Here is a 27,399-nt window from a genome sequence, read left to right as displayed (position 1 = left end):
TAAGCTGAATAGTATTTCACCACTTGAGAAGTTCATACTTATCAAATCCCCTGGAATATTCCAATGGAAGGAATAAAATAAATGGTTTRTAAGTGCTTAGATAATTGTTATTACTTCTGCTTTTGTCAAAAATATGGCTACCTTCAATTTATTCAAATCTCTAAATATAGGAAAATTAGATCATTGAAAAGCAATGGATGTGGAAGTTTGGAAGCAATTTCTTGTTTCTTTTATTCTCCGCTGTCTCGGAAAGCACTGTTAACTGCATCAGTCCCTCTGAAATAATCCTTCATCATCTTTCCCTTTGCTACTCCCCTCTCTTTGATCCAGTAGTTAAATGTATCAGCTGAGAGATGATGTCTTCTTCCCCAGAATGACTTCYTTTTTTTTGGAGGCCCATTTGTGACATTTCACCTGAGCAGGAATTTTGGTTTCAACATCCTGAAAGTATTGTTCCACATCTGAGTTGACTCTCACAGTGTCTCTGGAAAAGGAAATACTAATTTGGGTGTCGTCAGTAGCTTCTTRACAGAGTTTTTTATTACCCTTTGAAAACATTCTCATGTCAGGACCGTAGATGAATGTGATCAGGATGAATGTGGTCCCTTCCATGTCTGCAGAAAGGAAGACTCTTGGGAAAGGCTGTCCACTGCCACCCTCTGGGCCTTCCAGGGAGGAATGAATGGAGTCGTTGTAGCGCGGTACCATCTGGAAGCAATCACAGGCAGAGTAAATAATGAGGAACAATGCAGTCAGATCCAGTGTGCTTTGTGAAGGTACCAGGTCAAGAGATGGCAAATACATTGCAGTAAAAAGTAACACAGGGCTGAGAAGTCCAACTGGGGATTATTGACTAATCAGGACATTTATAGAGTGCGCTAAGGGAAAGGAATTTGGAGTTGCAGTGGGACAGTAAATAAAACTCAGCCAATGCTTAATGTGTGTGGATGCTGATCCATTGTATTTAAGAGAGTGGAGATTTGCTCAAAGCTTTCATTTTGCTGCTAGTTGCATATTTATTATTGCTGCTAGTTATTTGTTTACTCAATTCTGAGTCTTGGTTTAAGGAGTGAAAAGATTTACCTGTGGTGGGGTGCAGCTTATGCATGGCCTTGATCTCACCCTGGAGAGCAGACCTTCAGCTCTGGATCTGTACTGGAGCTAAACCTCAGGGACAGTCACAGAGCTCATAACTGAAACCTGATCCTTCCCCTCCTGCTTGTCTCTGATGGCAGAGTTCAAGAGGTTCGGCATCAAGGTTTCTATTTCTCTTGTTTACTGTTGGTAATTATTTAAATAACACAAAATCCCCCGAATATGAATTATGAGATTGTCAGTTGCTGGTTGCATTAGTTCTCTGATCAAGTTCAGAGGAAAAGCCTTTAGGAATATCAGTTTTTCCTTCCCTCTGTAGTCCTGCCTCTTTGGCATGGGTGCTCGCAGCAATTCCCACTAGGAGCAGTAGGTATTGAGTGGGGGTTTCTCTGTCCCTTAACACTACTTCAGCAGCACAAGGTCAGTGCTGCCTTCCCTCTGGTTTTAACACCTCGGGAGAATAACATTACTGAACACCAGTCCCCAGTGTTTAGAGCTACCAAGTCCCCAGTCCTGAAGCTCATCTTTGCTATTGAGAACAAAACCACATTCTCCCCATAACCCACTGACCTCCCATCTCCATCYGCAAAACCAGACCTGGAGTCTGTTTACAAATCATAGTGGTATTCCCAGGAACACTGCATTGTAAAACAACAGTTTGTCTTGGATGCATTTTGATTTTCAAACCAGTTTTATCTTGAAAGCAATCCTGTAAGCCTTATCAAGCAAAGCCCTGGTTCCACTGTAACCGTTTGCTGAATTAAACAGTGCTAAACATTTAACATTCTAAATGAATTAGGCTGGGAGATGTGAAGAAAGCTGAGCTTTAAGATGAAATGTAGGACAAACTCAAAAGGATGTTTTGCCTGTTTCATTCAGCATTAGTATCTTGCCTATAGGCCTTCCTTTGAAATAATCTGTGAACATGGTTTCCATATAATTAGCTGAGCTGTAAGTTAGGTGTTTAAAAATATTTTTTCAGGTGCTTTTTTGTATTCATGATAGCTTCTCAACACCAAAAATCAATCTCAATCAAAGCTGCTACTGAGTTTATCATAAATTATCATGAAAAGGTTTTCTACTGAGTAGATGGTTAATTACTATCTAATTTGAATAATTTTGCATATTAATGAGAAATGAATGAAAATCATTTTTAGATTTTTAACTTCAGCTGAGAAACCCATGGAGATAATGGCCCCCTTTTAAGATGCATGTGATCCTCTTACTAAAGGAGACTGAGAATTTTTTTCATTTACCAACTTGTTTTAAATTGATTAATGGATTAGTGTTTTTGTCATTAATAAACTATATCCAAATGAAAGACAAGTTCATTATTTGACTGTGTGGCCTTATATCTGCTGCCAGGAAGAAAAAAAGTGACTGACTGAAAACAGATTAAGGCTTTGCTTAGGGAGGATGCAGCCTYGCACAATGCTTTGTAAATGCCAGAAAGCCAGAAAGCGGCGAGGTTATGCAGAGCCAGTTGGAGGTAGGTAGCAATTCCTGTGCTTTGCTATTTAAAACATGGAAAAGTATCTCAAACAAAACCCCCTTKCTTCTCCTGAGCTTGCACACCTGACTGTGAGTGGGTGAGAGCCCAACTCTTGGAAAATGGGGGTGCAGTCTCAGCCTTTGTGCTCCCAGTTGGCTCCTTTGAAAGCAGGAAGGACCAGAGGAGCCTAACTGGAAGCTCATCCTGCATTCCTCTGCCTTCAGGCTTSCTTGCTCACCAGTGCAAGCCAAATTTCACCAAATAACAGCTGCCCTGTTGCCTCACTGAATCAAACCAGCTTGGCATCTTCAGGGAGGGAAGTGAGATTCAAAATATAAGTTTGCACAGCGATGGAAGCATAAGGCCATTGAAAGAGGAACTGTACACATCTGGGCAGACCTCGAGTATTTTATGTTGTCCTTTACTGCACTAAGACCTTTAGGAGGTGACAGTCTCTTTGCAGAGTACGTGGAGCAATGTAGCCCCGATCCACAGTTGTGTGGCTCTCTGCATGCTGCAGCTGTACAAATTGTAAATAGGGATAAAATACACACACCACTGAATGAAATCACACACTTGTTCAGGGATGTCTAGTTACTATTGCATCTATTAGGATTTGGGTTTCTGGGATTCTTCCCTGCTGATTTTCAACCATGCAGTGTTTATAATATGAGCAAAAGGAACTTGCAATGGAATTGAAGGGTTGTACATTAAAAATGAGTATACAGTGCACTCGTAGAATAAATAATTCATTGCCAGAAGATATCAGTGAAGTCTAAGGACTGGCATTTATATAAATATAACAAGACTATCCAGATTTCTAATGGCAAATATTTAAAGACAGGACGAAAAAATTTTGTAGGGAAATAAACCATCCTGCTTCAAAGCATATGCCAGACATTACTTAACGTGGGCTGGGGAGAAACTATGCGTGCTCAGCCCAGGGGGGGTTTGACTACCCCTCTGCCTGCAGCAATTGGTAAAAACCTTTGTCAATAACAGATGAGGAAATATGAAGTACACCAGAACCCTTGATGTGTCCCGTGCTATATACATTTTTTTGCTTTTCTTCACTTGGTAAATGGAAAGGAAAAATTAGAGAATCACRAAATCASTTAGGTTGGAAAAGAACCTCTGAGATCACCAAGTTCAAGCTTTGACTGATCACCACCCTGTCAASTAGACCATGTCTCATTGTTAATTGACCACAGGAATTTGGTGCATGTATTTATATGCTTTCTATAATAAATCCTGGGACTTAGTAGGCTGTTATCCTTGCTTCTGATTGCAAGGCAAGTGGTGCCGTGTCTGAGGGGARTCTGAACTTTTCTGGGAAAAAGTTTGTTAAAATACAGTGTTGTGATTGCTGAATTTGGACAGAACAAGTGGTTGAAATTCTCCAAGTGGAACAGGGTATTCAGCACACATTTTTTTCTGGGTAATGATAAACATACAGCTAAATCTTTGGAAGGTACAGATTAATGTGAAATGTAACCTAAACTGTAGGGAGATGATAGATAATTTTGGAGTCAGTGCGGATCCCTTCAATATCCTCTCCTTAACATCAACCGTTTTTTAAAGCACTTTAACTGTTGCTTCCAGCATCTAAAATATTTTGAGGATTGGCATTTTTCTGTGTTGGCAAAGATTTCCTCACTTCCATTCTCCTCCATTATGTCTTCCTTCCTTTTACTTTGGGAAGAACTACCATGTGCGTGGCTCAACCAGCATTTGACTGGGTTTGTTTTMGAAGACCCCTAAGGACAAGCTGTGGACCTCAGACTATACAGCATATGAAAGTGGCATGTCAGTATGTCAGAACACTGGAAGTCATGATGGGAACTGTGTATCAGAGGCAGATAGTTAGTTAACACAATTTCTTTAATATGACAATGTTTTCTCAGGACTTGAAATGCAATACCTGTAGAACAGAGATGTTGAAATGACCAGTATGATACTGATCTGTGTGGTTCTCTTGCTTACCAGCAGAGAATGGTGAAGTCCACCCAAACAAAATGCTTTTTGTTTAGAATGTCATTGCAATCTGTGCTAGTGCTGATACAACAGATCTTAACAAATGTAACTCTTCAGAATGTGTGAAGACTCCTACATTTTTCAGTACAAAGCGAACAAGCACGTGACTGGCATTATTTTCCAGCATTAAGCCATAAAACGAYGGTTTTCATTCAATACTCTGATTTCAATATTCTGATTTCAAAAGAGATTCTGCCTAAATTCTGACTGCCTGTTTGAGTTAGTAATTTTATGCCTAGGAACAGTTTGTGAAAAAAAAAAGCCTCTATTTGCAGGGGATCTGCAGGTGTGGTTTGCACATCATACCCATGAACTGGGTCAATAGGTCATAAGAAAGCCATGGGGTCAGAGGATGTGTTGATACCTTGAAGTCATCATGCATAGGTCCCCAGGACCTGCCACTGAACTGAAGTATCTCATGAACAATTATTATCAGGTTTTCTRGCTTCTTACATGGTAGAGGAGACTCTACAGATTTTACATTTTCTGGTGAGTAAAGTATTTGCCATCATCAGAAGCATCAGCAGAAGGTCAAACTGGCTGCATGAGATTGTGAATATTTTTGCAGCTTTCATTAGCAAAATTATTCTAATTAGCGAAGACCAAAGTAATTGAAGGAGAAGGTCATTTTATTTGTTTGGGATCAATGCCTCCATCACCAGCCTGGTAGAATAGATTTTTTCAGTTGTAAGGACTAATTCTAAGCTGGTGTAAATCAAGAATAGCTCCACTGAGGTGCAATAGAGCCCTTCCACTATAACTCTTGATTCCTAAGCTCTGCTTTAATGTTGAAGAATGAAGCTGGATATCAGTTTATATTTGATCCCTTCCAGAAGTTTTGTCTCTCAAATAGTTTTCGGACTAATTTAGACTTATGGGATCGTCTGCAAAGGTATACTATGTTGTTAAGAACATAATAAAATATTTATTTATACTAAACAAAAAGTAGACTTTTACGTACGTAGTGTTGAGAGATGTGTCCATTCTATCCAAGATATTATAAGAATGCAGGAAGGCACTGACCTTATTCCAGGTGTGAGCTGCTCGCCCTCTGGCCACAAGCTGGCAAATCATCCTAACAAGTAAGGGGGCAAAGGTATTGCAGGTTCCTTCATGCTACACCTGAAAGTAAATGTTTGCTTATATATTTTTCAAATATCTAGTTATTTTTCCAAAGAGACCACACATAGGTAGAATGAGAGGAGTAAGGGCAGCCAGAAGTTAAGAGCTCTATTGGCACTATGTTTTTGTGAGTTTTGTGATGTTTTCTCCTATGCACATAGGTTCATGAACAAATTTCCGGTGCACCTTTTCCTCAGCTTCTCTCTTGAATGGCGCGGCTCTAACTTCAGAATCAGCCAGAAGAAAGGTGATATTGCTAGAAGTCAGTGAGAATTTTAAGGTCCAAATGCTTCAAACATCATTTGAAATGATCAAGGGTAGGGACCACTCATGAAAATGACGATGTGCCAAGAAGCCAAAGGCATTTCAAATAAAAACACCCCAAATAATTGCTGGGCTTGTTCTATATCAYATGAATTCATGGAGTAATGACAAAACTGTGGCACAGCTCCACTGTCACTTACAYTGAGTGTAAATTTATAGTAGTTGCAGTGAAGTCAACAGCACTTCTTTGGACTTAAAAATGTTACTAAATGTCAAATTCAGCTTTCAGGCTGAGAACAAAATAATTTTAAAGATATACCGAGAGTATGATCCTAATTTGCCTCAGCAGCCTTTAGCCTCTCTATCACATAGAAATCCAGGAAATTACAGAAATTTCAGGTTTGTGGTCCTTTTTAAGGGTGGATGGTTTTTCGAAGGTCATGTGAGGAAGCAGAATGTGTACCAGTTAGGCACTGGCCTGGTTTTGAAGGATTTGCATGCTCTCATCTGGAATGAGGAGTGTTCCCTTGCCCACCTGGGACCGTGTGATCTTCATTTCCTTGAGTAGAACTGCCCACCTGAGKGCAGGCAAAACCCTCCCTTTGCTTGCTGCTGTGCCCTCAAGTGCACAGGCTTGACATACTTTAAAATGATAAAAACTTCCTGAACTCCAAACACAACTCAGCCCAGGGCGAGCAATTGAGAAGCCATGGAGATGTTCCGCCTCATTTCAGCAATTAGTGGGTTATCCTTATGCCATTTGATTATCTTTGTTATAGCCTTTTGCACGTTACTGAAGCCTAATTCCCGCTGATTTCAGTGGGTAGGAAGTGCTTTTTGTTTTAATGATAACTCTGGAATCTGGAATTAACTATGCAAAATGAGGTTGCATATGGAGGTCCAAGTTAATTTCTGTTTAATAGAAATAAATACAGGTGACTCTCCATCAGGAAAACAGGGTCTGCAAGGTCATTTGGCTTGCTGAGGCGTGTGGATGTTTTTGTGCCAAGCCTAAATGGTGGGCACGATTAAGAGAACTTTCAGAATGGCATTTGGAATTTGCATCTGTGCAGATCAGATACCCTAAACCAAAATATCTTGAGAAATGARTCATATAAAGGAATCCAAAATGTGGGATGATGTCCTCTTCAAGCTGAAGTGAAACATCATAGCTGTGCTCTTATGGCCAAAATAGGCTGCTGTTTGAACCATACACCTGTAGAAGTGCATTTTGGGATGAGCCTGCTGGGTAATCCTTCAGATGCACCTATAGCTTTGACATTCCCTGTGGCACTCGCTTAAATGCACTGTAGGTACACGTGCACCTCCAGCTGTTCCATCTGCAGCAAGGTCAAGTGGAGAGCACCCCATCTACTGTCCCCTGCTGCAAGGACAGACAGGAGTGGACACTGCCAGAGGTCATTAGCTGGTCTATCCTATGGGAGACAAGTGGATACCAGCAACAAGGTCCCTGTGGCAACTTCCATATTACAGCATTCCTTAGACAGCTGTGGTAAAACCAAGGTACCCCAAACTATGTCCTGTACCCCACACTAAGAATGTGCAGAATATACAATTCTTAGCCTACACAAAAGATCCCAGAGCTTGAACTGCAAAGCTTTAAGCATTCAGCCCAGCCTAATCCAGGAGGTCCCAGCCAAAAAAGCAGCCATTGTTAAAGGGCTTGTTATAGTCCCCATGCTCCTGAAATKAGGCTGTTTTTTGTGCGAGTGCAGTGACCAATAACATGACTTTGGTGGATGAATTATGTCTTGACACTGGTCCAGGTAAAGCAGTGCAGATGACAGATAATTTGGCAGAAGGGGTACAGTTAGCATATGAAAGGATATCTATAACATATGGGCATCAGTATATATTTGTGGATTAATACATAGCTATTCTCCTGAAAAATAGGTTTTAAAATTGTCCTTTCTGCTTAAAATGAAGCAATGAAGCTTTAATTATAAACCCAAACATACCTAATTCATATGTAAGAGAGATCCTGGGAAAAAAAATGTTAGAGGACATAAAAAGAAATTAAAGCCAAAGCTTGTCAGTGTAATCATTAACTACAATGGATCAGTGCCAGTTTACACCACCTGAGAATCTGGCCAATAATATCTATTTAGCACACACTGTCCTACATTTCTTGTGGTATTTATTTTTAGTCATTACGATACGTCTGGCAAAATAAGATCCTGCTTTATTCCATGGACAAGTCTTAAATGAACTTCAAGTGCTTAATGTTCTTTTTCACTTTTCTTCTGTTTGTGTATGTAGAATAATCCAGCTATACACGGTGCTCTAGAAACTCTGTATTTCCATGGCTTATAGATTTTCTTATATATTTATAGTCTAATTATATAACTAGTTTTGTAAAYTTGTACTTCTTAGGTAAGATATTCCAGAAATCAAAATAGTCAACATTAAACACCACAAGTACAGCTGCAGTTTTAAATATTTTATAATCCAATCAAATTGTTTGAGTAGTAATGCATTTAAATGTTGTTATGGAATCCCCTCTAGACTTTTTAAAATGGTTACTCTGTTCTTGGCTTTGCTATTTATGAWATTCATATGGGATGACATTTTTAATAATAGAGCATTTGACTTACAGAGTAGCAATTCCTGGAGTGTCTCAGTATAATCTATAATTTTCTGACTGAACTTTCAGAGGGACACAAACACATATCACACTTTTATTAATGAACATATACATCTGTTGATGTTGCCATAATTGAAATGACCTTAAGTGAGAAGACCTACATAAGTCATTTAGCATTTTTTATGATGCTCGGGTGAAGGTGCTGTACAGATGCAGCTTTAGGATGCTAAAGCAGGAGTACAAAAGCTGTGCTAAAATGATGAGGAGAAGTTTAATTTGGAAAAAGGCACAAAGCAAAGCATAGCCCATGTATAATTAGGCAACATCCAGTACTATAGAGTTGGACTGAAGAAAGCTATCACGGAGTCTAAATTACCTCTCCTCCCTAGAGAGGATGGCACTGTCAGGTCAGGGCTGTGCTAAATGCTGGGTAACAGGAGGCTATTTGATTTCAGTTGCTTTCACTGTGCAGAGGTTGTGGATAAACTGAGGACATGATTTCTGTAAGGCAAAAGTTCCTTGACCTCCTCGAGCACAAGTGTGTGTTGGAAGGGCATTTCTGACAGCAGCAGCCAGGACTCTGGAAAGTGAAAAACAACCAAACAAAATAGCAAGCCCCTGTTCCTCTGAAGTCCATTTAAGGCTCTCTTCCACTCAAAGGTAYGAAAAGGAGACAAACAAATGCATGAAACTGGGAAAAAAGTTGTGAAGACTGGTGGGAGTCAAGACTCCTCTGGGCCCCCACCAGCAGTGCCCAATTCCCCAGGCACCCTGTGCTGGTGACACAGGAGTAAAGCAATCGTGCAGGCAGGGAGCCTTCCCCTTCCTGCAAAACCTGCCTGTAAACCTGTGGTCTTAGGCACAGGTGCAGCTTCTCCTTCCCTAGAGGTTGTGAATTCTCCTTGCTGTGCTCTCAYAGGTTACRCTGTGCCAGTCCCCACCAGGGCTGCAGTGATCCCAGGCCAGCCCCATGGTAAGGGAAGGGTGACCCAGGACAGAGACACAAGCCTCCAGGAGGAACATCCTGAGGTCCATCAAAATCKAGGTAGAGTTCTCAGGGTGGCGTTGTTTTTTTTTTTTGCCCTTTCTTGCAATTCTTCATCTACTTAAGTGTATGGAATAAATTTCTAATGATTATGGCCAAGGCAGATGCTCACATGGTGAAAATCAGCATATGTAGCTCCATGGGCTTCAGAAGCACAAGCTAAGATAGTGCTGCTGCTGGTTTTAATTTGCTCAGTACTGTGGGAGAATTTGACTTAGAGTTTAGATCAGAAAAACTTTCAAGAAAGAGCTTACAGGTGAAGGGATAGATCCTGCTCCCCTCTGAGTTATAAAGCTTGCTACATGAAAGATCTGGAGCTACTCTGGATTAACTTCACCAAAAATAAGCCTGGAATCAGGTCCTGTGGTACCTGAGTTACCTCAGACTGTTATTAATTTAAAGAAAGAAAATGAATTCTTGTTAAGAGGAAATAAGCAGTCTTCATTAATAATAATTTGAGAGAGAAGACATTAGTTTTGATATATTGGCTTAATTTCGTAAGTAGATCAGTAAAACCCAAATTAATAATTTTACAAACTAGTAAACATTTTCTGTAGTTTAATATTACATATGTTGAAATGTTTCCTTAAAACAGTGGGTTGCTCCATCTGCAGCAGCTACCCCTGAGCTGAGCACCTCTGCTCAGTGTCAGGCTTGGGCTGTGTGTGCTCAGCTGGGTCCCTTTCCTGTCATTAAACCCCATCTCTGAGGCACCTATGGAATTGTCTATTCATGCCTAAAAGGAAATGGTCCCACCATCACCACCATCCCTTCTGGAAGGATCTCACCCCTGCTCTGCTTTCCCATTTAAAAGCCTTAGTTGCTCCTGAGTTTCGGTGGCATGACAGCAGAGGGGAAGGAATGGCAGCCATCCAAATGATTCTTCGATACAAGCTAAGTGGAAAAAACACCAGTATCAAATTTCACCAGAAGCCATCCACTAATGTCCCAGGATTATTGCGTTCTTCAGAGTCAGAAGGATTGTATGTAATTTTACATGTAATGTTCTTTGAACATATGGTTCATAACATAAAAATCCCTTCATTTTAATTGACACAATAGGCTGRAATGGCTTTTTTTCCCTTGCCAAAGTACTTGTTATGGTCTGTATCACCTATAATGTGCATTCTGGAAAGCTTCTAACTAGGTATTTGGATGCTGGAATGCAAAAGATTGCTATTTATGAGACCATGAGACCACCTAGTGGGTCAATGATTTGCATTTTAGAAGTTCATTAATATGTACTAAGATGATAATAATGCCAGTGTTTCATCAGACCAACCTTCATCACAGTCAGCAATAAATATCTTTAAAAAATACCTTTTAACATAAAACAGACGAATATACAAATGTCTATTTTTGTGACACTCAGGCTCTAGTTGAAAGTTTAAAGGACACCRGGCAAAGCATTTTTCTCCCAACAGTGGCTAAAACGATCTTTTCCTTCAGTTGTTTTTAAGAATCCACTAGAGGCTTGAAAGTGAAATCTATTTTCTTATCTATTCCCTTTTWCTTCCTTCATGGACACATATTGGTTTGCCATTGTAAGGCTGCTTATGAGCGCTCGTCTGCCTGGCATCGATTTGTTTTTTCCTTATTTAGGAATAACACTGCTGTCTATTTGTTTAGGAGAAAATACACATACATRGAATTATGCAGGTTTTCACACATATCACAGAGAAATATGAACTTTTTTTCTGACAGCTATGTAGAAAATATCCCTTGTGCTCTGTACCCCATCCAGATTTCACATCGAACTGTTTTACATCTCTGTACCTGTCCTCAGTTGAAGTAGCTTTTATTAAGCRTAATCAGAAACACCTTTTCCTCTCAGCCCTGTGTTCATTTTGATCATTCTGATCCGTRTTATTTTCTCTTTTGCAGATAAAATTCAGACTAATAATAATAATAATATTTCATCTGACAGGAGTATTATGTTTTGATTTTTTTGTGTGTCTGCTTCAGAACCACAGCATGGAGGAATTTACTTTAGACTCCCTTTCATTAAAGTTTAATCAGAAAGGCATATACAGAGTTAGGTGAATGCCTGTATGACTTATCTGAAATATAGGTTAATTAAGCAAGCTAAATATACTTTACAGAACAGAACAGTAGAGCAAACTGCAATTGAATTCAGAAGATTCAGACAAAAGTGATCATCCCAGCATTTGGAGCGCGTTTCCCCAGCCTGCTGGAACTTTATACAACAGCATAGACTAGTGGCAGGAGGAAAGATTGTAACCAGGGCGCCCTTTCAGAGTGTGTGCTGGGCTGGGACCCCTCARACCTGAGCTCCAGCCACAGCCTGGTAACCTGGAACCCTTAAACAGCTCCCATAGGGTTTTATAAAATCCCAATGTAAGTGGTAACTACCTTCATTATCTAACAYGACTTCCTGTTAACTAGGTTAAAAAAGATATCTCAGCTAGTGAATAATTAATGTGGCAGCACTTACAGAAACTCAAATTAAAAAGCAGGTAGGGGCACTTCCTCCCTTTTGTTTGATCATGAAGCAGTTATCTTCAACATATTCTCCCCTTTTTTTTTAAAAAAAGGTATTTTTTACTATATTAGTGTAGCTATCCCATTGTGGGATGTGAGATATGAGGTGGGGAGCTGACAGTAGACATTTTATTCCTTAGTTCAGTTGCATTTCATTTACCTCCACTTGTTTTCATTTCTCAGTGGGTTCCCTTTGTCAGTGCCTTCAAACCCAGGGGGTGAGCAGATGAACAAAGAGGGCATTTCCCTGGTGTGAATGGGACTGGCTGCCTCTCCTCCAGCTCAGAAGGATTATGCTATTTACCTGTATTTAATTCAGTGGAATTTCTTTGAAATATCTGCCTAGGAACAAACTCTGCAGGCCAACAAAAAAGCAAAACTCCCTCTGATTTCAAGAGGGGGGTTACTCAGTGCCTGAATGCGGCATTTGGCCAYAGGAACTGTAACAAAAGCTTTGTGTCCATAGTGCAGTGGGGATACCAGYCAGGTTCCCCCTGGAAATAAAGCAAGACCACACATAGGAGCCAGTCTCTTTAGCACCCTGTTTTGCAAAAACTGACATTCTAGACTTTGGCATTCTGCTTCCCCATTCCTGTCTACCTTGTACAGTCATTCACACTTCCACATAGTGCATGTAAAATGTAAAGGAAAACTGACAGTCATTTCCCACACTTTTTCTGCTGTTACTGATGACTAAATGAGGTGCAAAACAATGAAAAACCTCAGTGTCAGAAAAGACCAACTTGTCAGATCAAATCAGCCTAGGACAGATCTTGAGTAAATCTGCTGGTCTTTTCTCCTGCTCATTAGCTAAAGCAGTTTCTCACAAAGGCCTGATGTTGTTWCCTGATCCACCTGTGGACTTCAGAAGAATGAATTCATTCTGGCCATTAGTAAAATATGTTGTATCCTTAGTCTGGCCTGACATGATGTCCCARGTCCCTTCCTCCCATGCATGGAACTGTGAGGACATTTCACATGTGACATGGGGCACAGCTGAGCTCTGTGGCCCTGGGAATGGCTAGCTGCATTGCAGGAACTGGGAGTGCCATGGCTGGTACAGATAAATGTATTTACAGCTCTAAATGGTGTCCAGGTTTAGCAACTTGGGCKCTGTCTGGTGCAGATCAGCAAAAGTTTCATTGGTTTCATTTTGGTTCCTTTCCCCCTGGAAAATACAGGAGGAATCTGACTGCTTTGACTCAAAAGACTCTAACTGATTAGTGATAAATTAGAATCAGTGGACAGAACTTGAAYACATTTTTACAGCTTTGCTCTGAATTAAAACAATGGTGAATCTGGCCCAGATTGGTCCTGCTAAAGTATTGGACCTAAGTTGTGAGGTCCAGACCTTAAGTTTKGGTCTCTGGGTGACCAGGCTGTGCCAAAACAGGCAATGGTATCTGCACTCAGACATGGGGGAAAAGCTGTATTTGTAAAGAAAACAAACTGAGCCTCTAAAACCTGGATCCCTCAGCAGTTCTGCYGGCGTTTATGGAATCCTTCTGCTAAGCTGGTGACTTCATTTTGGGAGTGGCCAAGCAATGCCACTCTACAAACTGAACCCTCAAAGCTCTGTGAGATGGAAAGCTCCACGGCCCACACAGCCCCAGTTGCAGAGAAAAGATGTCTGGAGTGGCTCTCAGGTGGCTCATGACAAGGATTCTCCCCACAGTGGGGCAGAAATACCCATTAGCTGATATCTGCCCAGCTTCTCGGCCAGTGCAGGGGGGTAGCATTGGCCTAAATAGCTCTTTCGAGCAGTCTAAAAGCTGCACGTGACAAAAGAGGCCATCTCTACTCCCCTTCTCACTATTTAAAGTGTCACAAGAAGTTTGAGTGAGATATTTTCTCGTAATTTGCTTTTTTAGCCACTCCGATGCTTTGGGGTATGGATTGTAAAAATTGTTTGCAGACCTTAAGTTTATGCTGAAGATTTTATTCAAAGTAAATAAGATTTACATACTTACATGATCAAATACATATATGTGAGCACAGAATTCTTTGCTCAAAAACCTAATCACAATTTGAAAGATAACTCAGAGAAAAAAAGTAGAACCTTCTGAATTACAAGGAGAGAAAGAAGGTGAAGAAAATTGAGGACAGAAGGACCACACAGTCAGGCATTTTGTCAYTTGCTATTGCCAGTACTGGCCTGTGACTTTGGATTATATGAGAAACTTGAATGGAGGACAAAAAATTGTGTTTGACTAAGGATGRCATTAAAGTGAGATTTGCAGCAATCCTTTTGATTAAGCTAACATTTTCCCTCCTAGTGTCAGGAACCTTGTCAAACTTTAGCTGCCTGCACTGAGCACCGCTGGCTGTGCCACGGCACAGCTGTGTAACCTTGGACATGACWGCTGTGAAAAGAGCCACATGAAAAGTGGTGTGGGGGCTTTGTGCTCTGGGCTCAGGAGCTGCTTTAAGCTCAGACCTTCCAGGTGAGCCTGTGCTTGGCTGATCCTGGTCTGGCCTCCTGACCTGCTGGCTTCACTTCTGGATGCACCTGAGTGTGTCTCCAGGAGTTTGTCTCAAATCAGTGAGCTCTTGGCTAATGCTGGTCACTGTCACAGGACCTTTTTKGGGTACTGGGAAGCTGTGCCTTGGAGGAGCAGCCCACCCTCGCTTCTCCCTGGCACTCAGATCCTTTGGTGCTGGGAATCCTTACCTGKGGGAACAGCACTTTTTCTGTCACCTGCTGCAGGGACAGGGCTGTGGAATTACAAATAAGTTTCTAAGGAATTCCTTCCTGAGACAGAACACTGGCCCCTCTCTATACRCCGTGCCCGCAGTGCTGAGAGCAGGAGGGACCAGTGCTTCTGTTACATGAAAAGCATGAACCTGCCTCTGTCAAGTCTATGGGATGCAGACTCCTAGAAGGTGTTCTCAGGTAGGCAGTTTGAGGATAAGAGTCTACTCTTCTAACTGAGGAGTACTGTGATCATGCCTGGAAATAAAGAAGCAGCCAGGGGAAAGAAAAAAGCATGTAAAAATGTAGAAARCAGAAGTAAGATAAGGACTGCAGGGTTCATGAAAGGGATATAGGAGAAAAAACTGTCGTATTTTCTGCCCTTATATCTTTATTTCTGCTTCTTATCACTCTGAGTTTTGCACATTCTTTTTTCTTGCCCCTTCTATATCCTTCTCTTCTCTTGCTCCTTCCCKGGCATGATGTGATACACTGTAGCTTAAAATCTTGGCACTCTTTTGAACTGCCAAGTTTAAAATTCTTTGAGTGGCTTTGAGTGGTAATAGCTGAAATATTTCATTTTAGTGAGAGGTTAAAGCTAGGTCACCAGTTCCCAAGTACAGTTTGTGAGAAAATTAAAAATACTCCAATTTGCTTATTTCTTAGTCTACCAAATTGAGYAAACATGCAGAGTCATGGTGCTTCTCTCAGAGGGGAAATACAGAAAGAAGGCAGTGAGGGGGGCCTAAAGTGCCTGTTTGCAACCCTCGATTTCCAGGGCAGGGAGATTTGTGTGGGACTTCTGTACCTGGGCACAGATTGCCTTTTTCRTGATCACAGTGTTGGCAAACAAGGTCAGTTTTGTGCTTGTGTTTGGTTGTGAGGGTTCCCTGGTGAATTCTGAACAGAGGAAGCACTGTAGTTTTGGGATTTTTTTCCTTTCTTTGATTGGCTGTGGCTTACAGGGTCTGGGAGGTGAATGAAATCACCCAGACATGAATCCTTTCATGAGTTAGAAAAAATCATAATGATGATGTCATTTCTTGTCAGGACCAAGGGTTCGTCCRCAATGGCTTATGGAATATGACACTTCCTCCTCTTTTGGGGAATTTGGGAAAAGTCTTATTTTAGAACAGTTTTCCATAGTTTGATGGAAGAGAATGATCATACAGGTCTCACACAGTCATTAGATTGTATCGGTTCWGTTTAGCAGAAATTTCAGAGTGGAGTTTTTGCTTTCTTTACTTATTTTCTTTCCTTTACTTCCTTTACTTATTTACCCCCTCATGTCTTTAAGTCAATTCATTTTCTCACTATTCAGATGTCAGCCCGGGAGTCACAAATCAATATCTGACCACGTAATTTTTTTGGTGTAGGAAATGAGGCATGTTTAGGGGGTTACAGGAAGAGAATGACAGAAAAGGGCACATTTTAAAGTGAAGTTAACACTCTGGAACTGGACAGATTGACATCAATCAATAGAGCACAAGGAGCTGCTCGACGGCTGTTGCTTAAGCCTCTTCTAAAATGACCATTTACAAGAGAAGGTCATTCAATTTTTGTGCTGCTGTGTGTCCTGGTCCTGCCTCAYGATACATGCGAACACTTCCCTAAGCAACTTCTCTGGTTCTCAAATTAACTATTAATGAAATGGCTATTGGATTACATTGGTATTTATTACCGCTGTGCTTCCCAGTTACTAGAATCTTGGAAATGATCCTTTCCATACTATCATCCAAGTCATTACTGTGAATAATTAGAAAGCTGGGCTGTACCCTACTGGTAACCTCTTTCCACCTTGAAATAATCCCATTTACTTCCACTGTTTGTTTCTTGCCCTTCAGCCAATTTTCAGTCGGTGTAGGCTGCCAGTTTCCTTCCTATTGTGTGAGTCTGCACCTTAGGCGTTAGTCTCCCATATGGAAATGTTTTCAGAAAATAGGAACTAAATTTCTTGTAGCCAGTCTCCCTTTAATCRTTCTCTATTACACTCTCATGCTTATACATTCAGTATTCCTTTCCCTTGTTGGAAACATTTGCCAAACTGTCTCATTGCTGGGTCCCTTTTCGGRGGGCTGGAATTGTCTCTTTGTCTTTGCCTTCCCATCTGACTTCCAAATCACATCCCTGGGTAGGGATTCTAAGYCCTGTCTGGAATTGTCCATGGGTAGAGAACCCTCAGGATAGCTGTGAGGATTTMGTGGGTAGAGGATGAGGTCTCTGGTCTGCATCTTGGCATAAATCTCAGAAGGGGCACTAGTGTTGCRCCACCAGTGTTTTTGTGGCATAAATGGGGAGATTTTGATTGTACAGGAGATTTAATTAGATTTAATGCTAATTAAATTTTTTTTTCATATTAACATGTTCACAAATATTATTGCATCTCGTTAGATTTCATTCTTCTATCCTTACTGAACAATATTCAGTGGTAGTTTCAGATTACAATAAGTTCATTATGAAGATAAGGTGGAATTAGTGTAGGAAGCTCAGCTGGTTGAAGGGGTCTGTGCTTTAATTACTGCAGAGGGTGTGCATATTAATTACAACACAAGTGATATTTACTGTACCTCAGGAACATATGACAGGGTAAAGATACTGACAGCACCAGCTAATAAACTCAGTATGATAATGAGGAGAAAAGACCATAAAAATAGAAGGAAATAAAATTATTCATAAAGTATATTGATCCCAAAGTAAAGACATTAAGCTCTGATGAAGGGCAACAAAAGGGAAGCTCCTCACTTTATCAAACAAATAACCAAAGTAGAGAAATGTTAGCAGAGAGACAGATTGTCATTATCCTGGTCATGTGACCACACTCTAGAGAGTACGTGTGCGCAGTAAAATATAAGTTTTTGCTTTTAATAAACCAGCAGAAAGCCAAGCCTTTACCTGCAGGATAGCAGGTCACAGTGGTTTTGATGAACTGGTGGGCTGGCCACGTTGCAAGTTAATGTTTGAAGCAGAGTGATATGAGCAGACTGTTCCTTGGCTAAGGAGCCATCAGCAGCTCCACAAAGAAATAACGTGGCTAATTGGTTTGGGCTGCGCTAATTGCTGCTGCATTTCTCCAGGTTTGTTCTAATCCTAATGTTCAAGCAATTGTGTTTAATCATTTCTGAGCCACCTTACAGGAAGYGTCCCTTTCAACAGGCATTTAAGGAGATACTAAACATGAAATGCAGTGGAAGGATCTGTTGCACATCTCCCGGCTGTTGGGGTCAATCCCACTGCCCTTGGTATGGAGTCCAGCTCCCCTGGCTGGACCTGTTTGAGCTCTGTATTTMCCTGCTGGCATTTATACTTCATTTACTACTTGGCAACAGCTCATGGAGAAATGCATCAGGGGTGACCTGTTGGGATGACAAACCCTCAGGGGAGAAAGGATAGATTCAGCCTGTTGTTTCTTAGCTTCCTTGGTAGTAGCTGCACACCTCCCTAGGACTTGTGCCAGGAAAATCCTGTCTCCTCTTTAGAACAAACTAAGGCTGTGCAAATGAGTTGGGGGGGGGGGGGGGGGGGGGGGGGGGGGGGGGGGGGAAGTAATGTAAATAATTTCTTCCAGATGTAAATAATATCTTGATTGATATTTCAAACCAAAATGGAAAGGAAGAACCTCATCTTTTACATGTAGCTACTGCACATGGTGATAACTCTGAAGTAATTATTTTGTTATCATTCACTGGTTATTTCAAAAGATTTTGCCTAARTAAAATCAACAGGAGCAGTTCAGCCCTTAAGTGCCTGGCAGTCTAGGTGAGTGTCTGAATAAGACAGGAACCACAGAGTGTGAGGAAGTTTTAGTACGTGTAGTTCTTTTCACTATAGACATTGTGCTCCATAATGTGTTTTCGTGTAAGGAATTGTGCAGGTTGGATGACAGGAGGTGAAGCTGGCAAGCAAAGCCATCTCTGCTATAGCCATTCATCTCTAAATACCTGCGTTCAAATCCCATTTACTGAGAGCCTCACATGTCCAGGGCTTTGTGTCATCACAGCCTTGGCGGACGTGTGTTACCCATCACAAAGCTCTTCAGGTTGGGCACGTGTGTCAATCTTGGCTTAATAAAGACACCTAGGTGGAAACAGCCACTCTTGGTCAGGATCTCTGTACTCCACTGAAGACTGAAGTGGATACCCATTTCATTCAAATGATCCTTTCACTTTTTGGAGCATTGGTTGGGGTTTTTTTCTTCTTTCCATCCTATAATTAAGAATCAACATTTCTTCCTCTTCATTCTTGACAGGTCAAGGAAATAATGTAATACTTACATTTTCAGTACACTGGTTAGCATTAAATTCAACAGAACAAATGAATAAACTCTTTTGTCACCAGTATTACCATAGTGCCCCWATGCTGAATGTTTATTTCCATCTTCTGTGGAAGTTTAGTTTACTGACTAGTGTGAAAGATCCTAAATTTTCCACTCTGTTTGTTGTTTGTTCGGAATTAAATTAGCTTTCTTTGTGGTTGTCCCCCTGACTGGTGCACTGTAAAGACATAAATGACAGCTTTTTTATAACTTTTTTTTTAAAGTCAGATACTGGTTTTATGCATTAGGCAAACTAAACTGCACTTTAAATATCTAAGGCACTTGAATCTATAAAACAGATTGAAAATACTGCAAGAGCAGTTGGTATCTTGACATTTCAGGTGCTTTTATCTAGAGCCAGGAAGCTCAAGAATATACAAACCAGAAAAAATGATAACAAAAGTATACGACCACTTTCAAAGCTTCAAAAATGTCTGGATTGTATCTGATAAAAGTTTTGGATGGTTTGGGCTTTATTTTATTGAAGTGAATTCGCCTATCCATGGCTGTAATTCAGTGAGTTAAAGACTAATGGCTTTCCAGTGGCTTTTGGGAAATGTGTTGGTGTACTTGGTCCTGTGCCTAATTTTGGTAGGAGTAAAACCCCTGCTGCTCTGGGCAYTTGTGCTCCTGTGTTTGACAGAAAAATTGAGGTTTCCTTTACTCTCTCACCCTTAGCGATGGTCCTTCCAGGATTAGGACTGCAGCAGATTTGAGGACATTGGGGAAACATATGTTCTTTCTGTGCATGCTTCACATATCCTTAGATTTCACAGTTTCTGGGCTCTGATTCAGTGTCTTTCAGTGATGCATTTATCAACAGATTTTTAAAAGAGAAAAAAAATACAGAAAAGTTAACCTCTATCCTAGTTCATTGTGCAGTTGCTACTTGTGAGGAACAACAAGGAATAAAAAGCAAGACAGTGATGTCTTGATGTTTTTGATGAGCTGAACATGCAGAATTGCTTATCTAAATGCTGATACTTAAGGAAAAGTATAGTTTCAGATACTGATCTGAAAAATTTCATTGAAACCAAAATTTTAGACCTCTCCTTTTGTATCCTACTGTAAATGTATTGTCTTTGCTGGAGACAGTCTTCATGTAGCYCCTTGGAGTGGTTGAGCCTATGAAGTCATGCACACATTAAGTAAAGGCACTTACAGTGCAAACACTTCAGTGTTTGCCTAAATCATAATCTTAACTAGGAGAGATTTTTAGGTAAACTTGTGTGTTCTACAGACTTCAAGCTGAGTACTGTATTCGTGTATCAGGGCTGGGAATAAGCTCAGTTTTGGCCATGGAGAACATAGCAGTATTTCCAGGATCAGAAGGAGCTTGGATTTGTGCAGTGGCCAGTGGGACTGGGAGGTTTATTTTAAATGGCTTGCAAAGTAGGGCAGAAATGGGTGTTAGTGGATTCAGGATATTTAGTCTTTCAAKGTTTTTTTTTAATAAGGTGCTGTGTAAAGACCTCATAAGGAATCTRAATCCTGTCAGGCTAGATCCTGCTCCAAGTTTAACACCTGTTGAAAAGGAGGAAAGCAAGCACAAAAATAAACTGGGCTTCCTTGCATCCTTTGCCTTTTTCTCCTTCCATACAACACCCCACTACTTGCTTTCTGTGGAAGCTGACATGATGCTAAATAATTTTGGCTAATTGGTGCTCCACAATATTTTGAGGAATTCCAGAGCTAGCCTGACTGTGCACTTAACAAATATAATGAAGTGGCCTACACTGAAATGCAGCTTTCTGGGTGTGCTTTCCCATTTTGAGTCCGTGTTCATGTGAGAGTCAATGAAGTCAGCTCAATTAAAAGGCTCTTTTGGATGGAGCTGGTTGTTATGCCAGAAGAAATTGAATACAATGTGAGGGTGGTCGAAGAGGATAAATCACAAAGAAGAAAATATTTTAATGCCATATATGTATAAATCAATGGCATGTCCTTATCTTGAATTCATGTTCACTTTTGGTCACCTTATCTCAAAGACGTAACGGAAATAGAAATGGTCCAGAGAAGGGCAAAGAAAATGAGTAGCACCCTCTGAGAGCCTTTTATATAAAGCTACATTAAAAAGGGCAGGATTATTATTTAGTTTGGAAAGAAGAAGAGCAGGAGGAAATGTGGCAGAGGCATATAAAATAAAATAATGAAGGGCATAGATCAGGCCAGTCGGCTGCTTCTCATTACGTTTGTCTGTAACAAAAGGAAAAGAGAGAACTCAAAATAGAACAACAACAGGCCAAAGAGTGATTCATTAGTGAGTGACAAAGTACAGCACAGGGTGCATGCCTTTAACTTGTGGAACTCAGAGCTGCAGGATGAAATAAAGCCCAAATTATGTACATTAGGAAAGCCCAACACAAATTTTCCTTTAATACTCCAATTGTAGCTTATAGTCCTTGAACCAGGATTTAAATAAGAGCTGCTGTTGCTCTTCATGCACATAAGGAATTTACCAACTCAGGTGGTGGGAGACCTTTTTCCCTGCCGTTCTATATTGCCCAGTTTAGGTACAGAGTGGGGCAGGAGAGGCTGGACACSTTTCCTTGCTTCAGTCACTATCAGTTGCAATCAGAAATAGGAGCTGTAAGTACAAGAATTACTCAATGAAAATTCTGAAGTTATTGCTCAGTGGCAATTTGTCAGCTCCGATTTTTCTGTGCAAAGAAGCTTCACTTCTCTTCAGGGTCTGGATGCTACTTCCACTTTGTGTGCTTTGCTTTCTGTCTTTGATCTTGTCAGAGTTTGTAACTTGGTTGGGATAGTTTGTCACTGCWTCTAGCATTTCCCTCCCTTAGCTGCCTTCAGTCTCTGGTGATTGCAGAATAAGGATCAATGTCCTACATGGGCTTTTAACAGGTAGATCATTATAAGGCAAGCATGATSATTAAATGATCCTCACTTTATTTATGCACTTTATTAAGTATCTTTTCCTGCATGTCTGGCAAATGCACTTGAGGTAAGTTAGGAACAATTATGCTGAATAAATAAAAATATTACAGTTAAGTAAAGCAAAACATTAGTTAGGATATCTAGGGCACTCTGGAAAATAGACACACTCTATTGCACTTAAACATCATGCTTGGTCATTTGGGTTCCTGTTCTCCACTTACTTTTCATTTGTAAATAATGCAAGAATTTACCAGACTGCCTTGCTGCAAAGGGAGACTTTTAGTTAGACTCAGTGCTTGCTTTTCTCTTAAATTCCCTCTTAGAGGAATGAACATAATAGAATATTGTGAACATACTGAGAATCCTTCTTAGCCTCTTATTTGGTTAGTCAACAGTTACTTGTAAGCTTTCTGGCTTTTTATTTTTTTCAGAGAAGAGGCAGGATGTCTTTGTTGTTAGTAATATATCTCTGATTTGTAGAATACAATTGCCTCTAAAGATATTTGAGTACACAGACTTTGCTTCTACTGAAATGGAATGTAAGCACTTTCCTCCTAAGTGAATTTAGAGCTGAAGAGGACTGAGCAAAATATGGAAAAAATACTCACCAATATTTCCCACATGAAAATAGAACTGCAGCTGAAATACACYATGACCTTGTCATGTTTGCTTTACCTGAACAATGAGAGGTCAAATCACATTAACACAGATCCTCACAAATACAGGATTTTATGCTTGTATTTCTGAATATTCACAATGAAGGAAATTCTTCCTTGTGCTGAAGGGTAGCAACATTCAGGCATCACCTATCACCCCTGCTGGCCCTASCCTAGGTTATACAGCAGGTTTGTGCTGTATATGTTTCACCCTACATGACCTACACAACCCACCCCAAAGTGAAATTTCTCCTTTCCCTGAAAGCTGTCTCCTTCCTGCCCGTGGCTTGCCGGGGATGCTCCATTGTTCGCAGAGCTGGTGTTTGGCTCTTGTCTAGACCAATGTTCGCTCATCACAATACCCCTGTCAACACCGTGCTCTGGATGTGTGAGCTGTGCTGCATTACTGTTGTCAAATGGCTCTGCTGTCATGTAGTGTTTAAATGTAAAAGATATAGGTGACGATGGGAAGCTGCAGATTTGTGCTGAAAATCTGGATTTTAAGTTGTCTGCAGCACACAAGTTGAAAAGCCGAGACAGTTTTACAATAAATGTAAGCAGTTTAAGCAAGCTTGTAGCTATCAAGATGTGGATGTATGTTTTCCCCTCTGAAACGTGCTGCCTTTCAAGAACACAAGTGTGGCATTTAGGTGACACCATACTGCTCATCCGTGTGCCCTTTCCAGGGATGACTGTGCTTCTGTCTGCTCCTGTCTGCACACACTGCAACTCTGAGGGTCTTCTGTGACCCTGCCACAGGCTACAAGACACGGGAAGTGCAGAGGAATTGAAGCTGTGAGTGACAGAGGAAAGATGACAGTGAATAAAATGCAGTGCACTCTTTCACTTCCATCCGTTTAATTTCAGATCTGTTTGGGGTTTTTTTCGTATGTGCTAGAAACGCTTTATTTTTGATGATTTCTCCCTGRTGTTACGTGCCTACCTGTTTCTATTTTCTTTTCTGTTTTGGTCCAATAWTCATAGATGTTCCTGGTCTTCCCCCAGACTGCGTTGTGGGTGAACTTTCTAAAATCCAGTGTTTGAGAATAATTCTGAGTTTCTGACTTAATCAGAAACAACAACAAGGAAAAAAGTCAGAAATAAGAGAGAAAGCTGCATTCCTTCCTCTTTCTCTGTTACACCTCAAAGGGCACTGGTGTCAGAAGACACTGCTTTTTTTTTTTAGCTTAAAGGGAAGCATAAAGCCTGGCCACATTCAGCAAAGTAAAAGTCTCTTGGTCCATGTAGTTCTTGGCAGATTTAACTGGCAATGCAGCTTGATTAAAAGCCAGGTAAAGTTCCCTGTGTGGACACTGCCAGTGTGTCAGTGGGTCTCTATATTCCTTCAGAAAATATTAACTTTCCTTAAAAAAAAACCAACCCAAAACAAAAACCCCAAAACAAAACCACATTGAAACCCTGTCCCCCTCCACCCCCCGACACTGGTAATTAGTCATTACCTACTGTTGCTTGCAATTTGTTGGCAGATCAAGCTACAATCTGTTGCACTATGACAGATCAATTTCTGCAATTCATTACAGAACTGAGCCAAAACAAAATAACTTTCTCTCTCCTTCCCCCCCTTCCCCTACCCTTGGTGCTGCAGCCTCTGGTTAGCTGAGATCCTTGGACTTTTTTTGGAAAGGAGCAGATGGGAGGCAAAAGAAGGATGGGAAAAGATGAGCCTTGCTCACTGCAATGCCCTTAATGTGAGTACATGTGCATATTAATGTGAGATCAGTCCCAATGCGTGGAGCAARATCCTGTGCAGTCCTGAAGGAGCATTTCAGTCGCTGAATCCTGTACAAACTACATTCTCAAACTTGTCCTTACTTTCTAACTATTTATCCTGCCAAAGATTTGCCAAAGTCAGAGGTGGGACTGCTGTTTTCTGGGAGTACCTTTCAGCTTTCCTTTCCTTAGGAGGATGGCAGGGGTCTGACAGTTGTTTTTGTCTTATAAAACTGCAGCCGCCTTTGCATTATCTCCAAGAATGCTTAATTAAATAGCACTAATGGTTATGACACAAAAACTAGGATAAAAGAATTTTTTTTTTCTACTTACTTTTGTAACTTTTGTCGCCTTGGTCATCCTCAGTGGAAAAGTAGCACAGTGACATTTTCAAAACACACAGTCCCTTGAGCCTGGAACCTGACCCAAACAAGAAAGCTCAGCTTGATTCCAACACTTGTTTGTGATGTGTACTCCTGTCTTTCAAGAGCTGTGCTGCARCAGCTGCTAAATACAGAGAAAGAGGGGAAAAGGTTGCTATTAAACAGAGTTTAGTTGTACAAAAATCAGATGGTTTACACGGGTTTTATAACTGGATACACTTGGCATTCCAAGGCATACTGGGCTTGTGGCTTGAGCTACCTTCACTAATTTTGCATAGTGAGGAGCAGACACCAGATTATTTGCTCTGCTTTTTTTCTCAGATCCCTTAATCACTCAAACCTTTGTGGTGTTTAGAGCCATCAGATCCTGCTGGGTTCACTGAACAGATATGGGACAGGTTCTTGCTGGAAGCTCTCAGCTTCCCAAAGAAGGGAGGAAAATCAGCCAACCTTCTCAGTATATGAATATTACATCCTTTGTGGGGCCAGTTTTGTGGCACTGCTCACTCTTCAGCACCTGCATAGAGCAGGCTGCCTTTGTGACAAGTGCAGGGAGCTGAGGATAACAACAAATTCCCTTGGGGTTGTTGCCAGGGTTGGGGACAGCTGGGAAGCCAGGGAGGGTGACTGCAGCAACACCTACCTGTTCACTGGGTGCTTCTTGCTAGTCTTGTCCCAGTTGTGACTCGTCTCCCAGGAAAATCTGCTTTCTCCAAGTATTTCAGTCTTTGAACACAATGACACACAGGTGGGGATGCTGAACCAGAACAGAGAATAGAAGTCTCCTCTSTCCACAGGTTAGAAAAAGCCCTCATCTTCCCTGATTTTTTTTGCCTCAAACATGCATTGGCACACATTATTTTGCCCAGCAAGTTATCCAGAAAACTTCAGGATCCTTAAAAGCTCGCTTTTTATTGCTAATATTCCTGCAGAATTTTTTGAGGAGAAAGATTTGAAGCTGATASTTGTGGCAGATAACATCAAGATTCTGACTGTAGTCTCTAACACAGACATTGAGATGATGACAGACTGTTTTTATGCACCTTTAATCCCAGCTGAGACAGGGACTTTTTATTATATTTTAAAGAGTAATATAAGACATTATAATTGTGCTTTTGCCCTTTAAGGAAGCTGTACTCAGAAAGTGCCCATGCATATTGAAGAGTTGTATGGATTTCAACATATTATTGTGTTTATCATCGTTTAACAGTGCTGTTCTGGKAATGAAGCTAAACTTCTGAATTCTAAAACTGCACTGAAAATTCTGAAATCTGAAATGCACTCCATAGAAACTGTCTTGGATATGTGCAGAAATTCACAGATACAGATGGGAACTGAGGCTTTATCAAATTATTTGGCTTTCATTAGAGCTGAATAAATAGTAACACATGAAACCTAATTCTATCCAATTTCTTTGTTCTGGTAAATTACTACCTACGCCTGTAGCTTTTCTGGTTCCTGTGTTCCTAGAGCGGCAAGTGCTTTTTCCCTTCGGAGCATTTTGTTTAAGGATTTAACCCCTCTATTCCCTGTTTTCCCTCCCCTCAACAACACACAGACATTTCAAAAGAAGCACATTTGGAAACAAGTATTTTTTGAATCAGCTTGGAGTACAACTCCATTACAAATTGTCTTTTTTGGGGTTTTGATGCTTTTGGCATCCTTCACTTCCTGTGGCACACTGGTAAAAGGAAGGTGTCTTTTTATTTGAACAGAACAGTTGTAGCATGATGTAGTGTGTTCCCTGCATTTCCATAATGGGCCAGACATTTATGTTTGCACACTGGTTGCTGATGTGCAGGTGAAGCACAGGCCTTGCCTGTCAGTCCTGTGGGGAATCAGTTCCCTGCCCCAAAATGCTGGTGGCTGCTCTGCAAAGAGCAGCCCCAGACACAGACAAACAACTGTAGAAAATATCCCTAATGTTAAATACAGTATGAAGAATCTGGTTTCCCCCCTCTTATTATTCCTATTGTTTTATTTCCAGCCCTCTTGCTAGTGGCTGCCTTTGTGGCACTTCAGCTGTGATTAGATGGGCGGGCAGGCAGCTTCCTCTAGAGCTGAAGCCAGCTGGGGGAAAAGACTGGCAAAGCCTCAACTCCTCGTCTACCCAGTGCCTCCACGGCAGAGTTTATTATCTCCATAGCTCTGTGACATGCCCAGCCTGCGTGAGCCAGGGCTCAGAGCACAAGTCAATATTCAGGAGGCAGAGCTCCCTTATTACTGCTCTGGTGCTATCCTTATTTTCATGTAGTCRTAACCTAAAAAACTGCCTAATAGCCAAGAGGCTGGGGGGAAGGGAGGAGGAGAGGCAGAGAGAGAGGGTCATCCACTTCTAATGCTGGAAACCCTGTGATAATCTGTTCCATGCATTCAAATGAAAATATGACTTCTTGGCAGAGAATAGCATTATAATGTAAAATCCCATATGCTGTTATACAGTATGTTGCAATCTGTTTTACTGCTGCCTCTATTCTAACGAGTGAATACTGCCAATAAAGCAATTGAAGATAACACTAATTGCTTATTTCTGTGATCCATAATTTTTATGACTGCCTTATAGCTCTTTAG

The sequence above is a fragment of the Malurus melanocephalus genome, unplaced genomic scaffold (assembly GCF_030028575.1).
Source record: "Malurus melanocephalus ecotype Western Australia unplaced genomic scaffold, MMel_1.1 scaffold_13, whole genome shotgun sequence".
Taxonomy (NCBI): domain Eukaryota; kingdom Metazoa; phylum Chordata; class Aves; order Passeriformes; family Maluridae; genus Malurus; species Malurus melanocephalus.
This window is presented reverse-complemented; position numbering follows the sequence as displayed.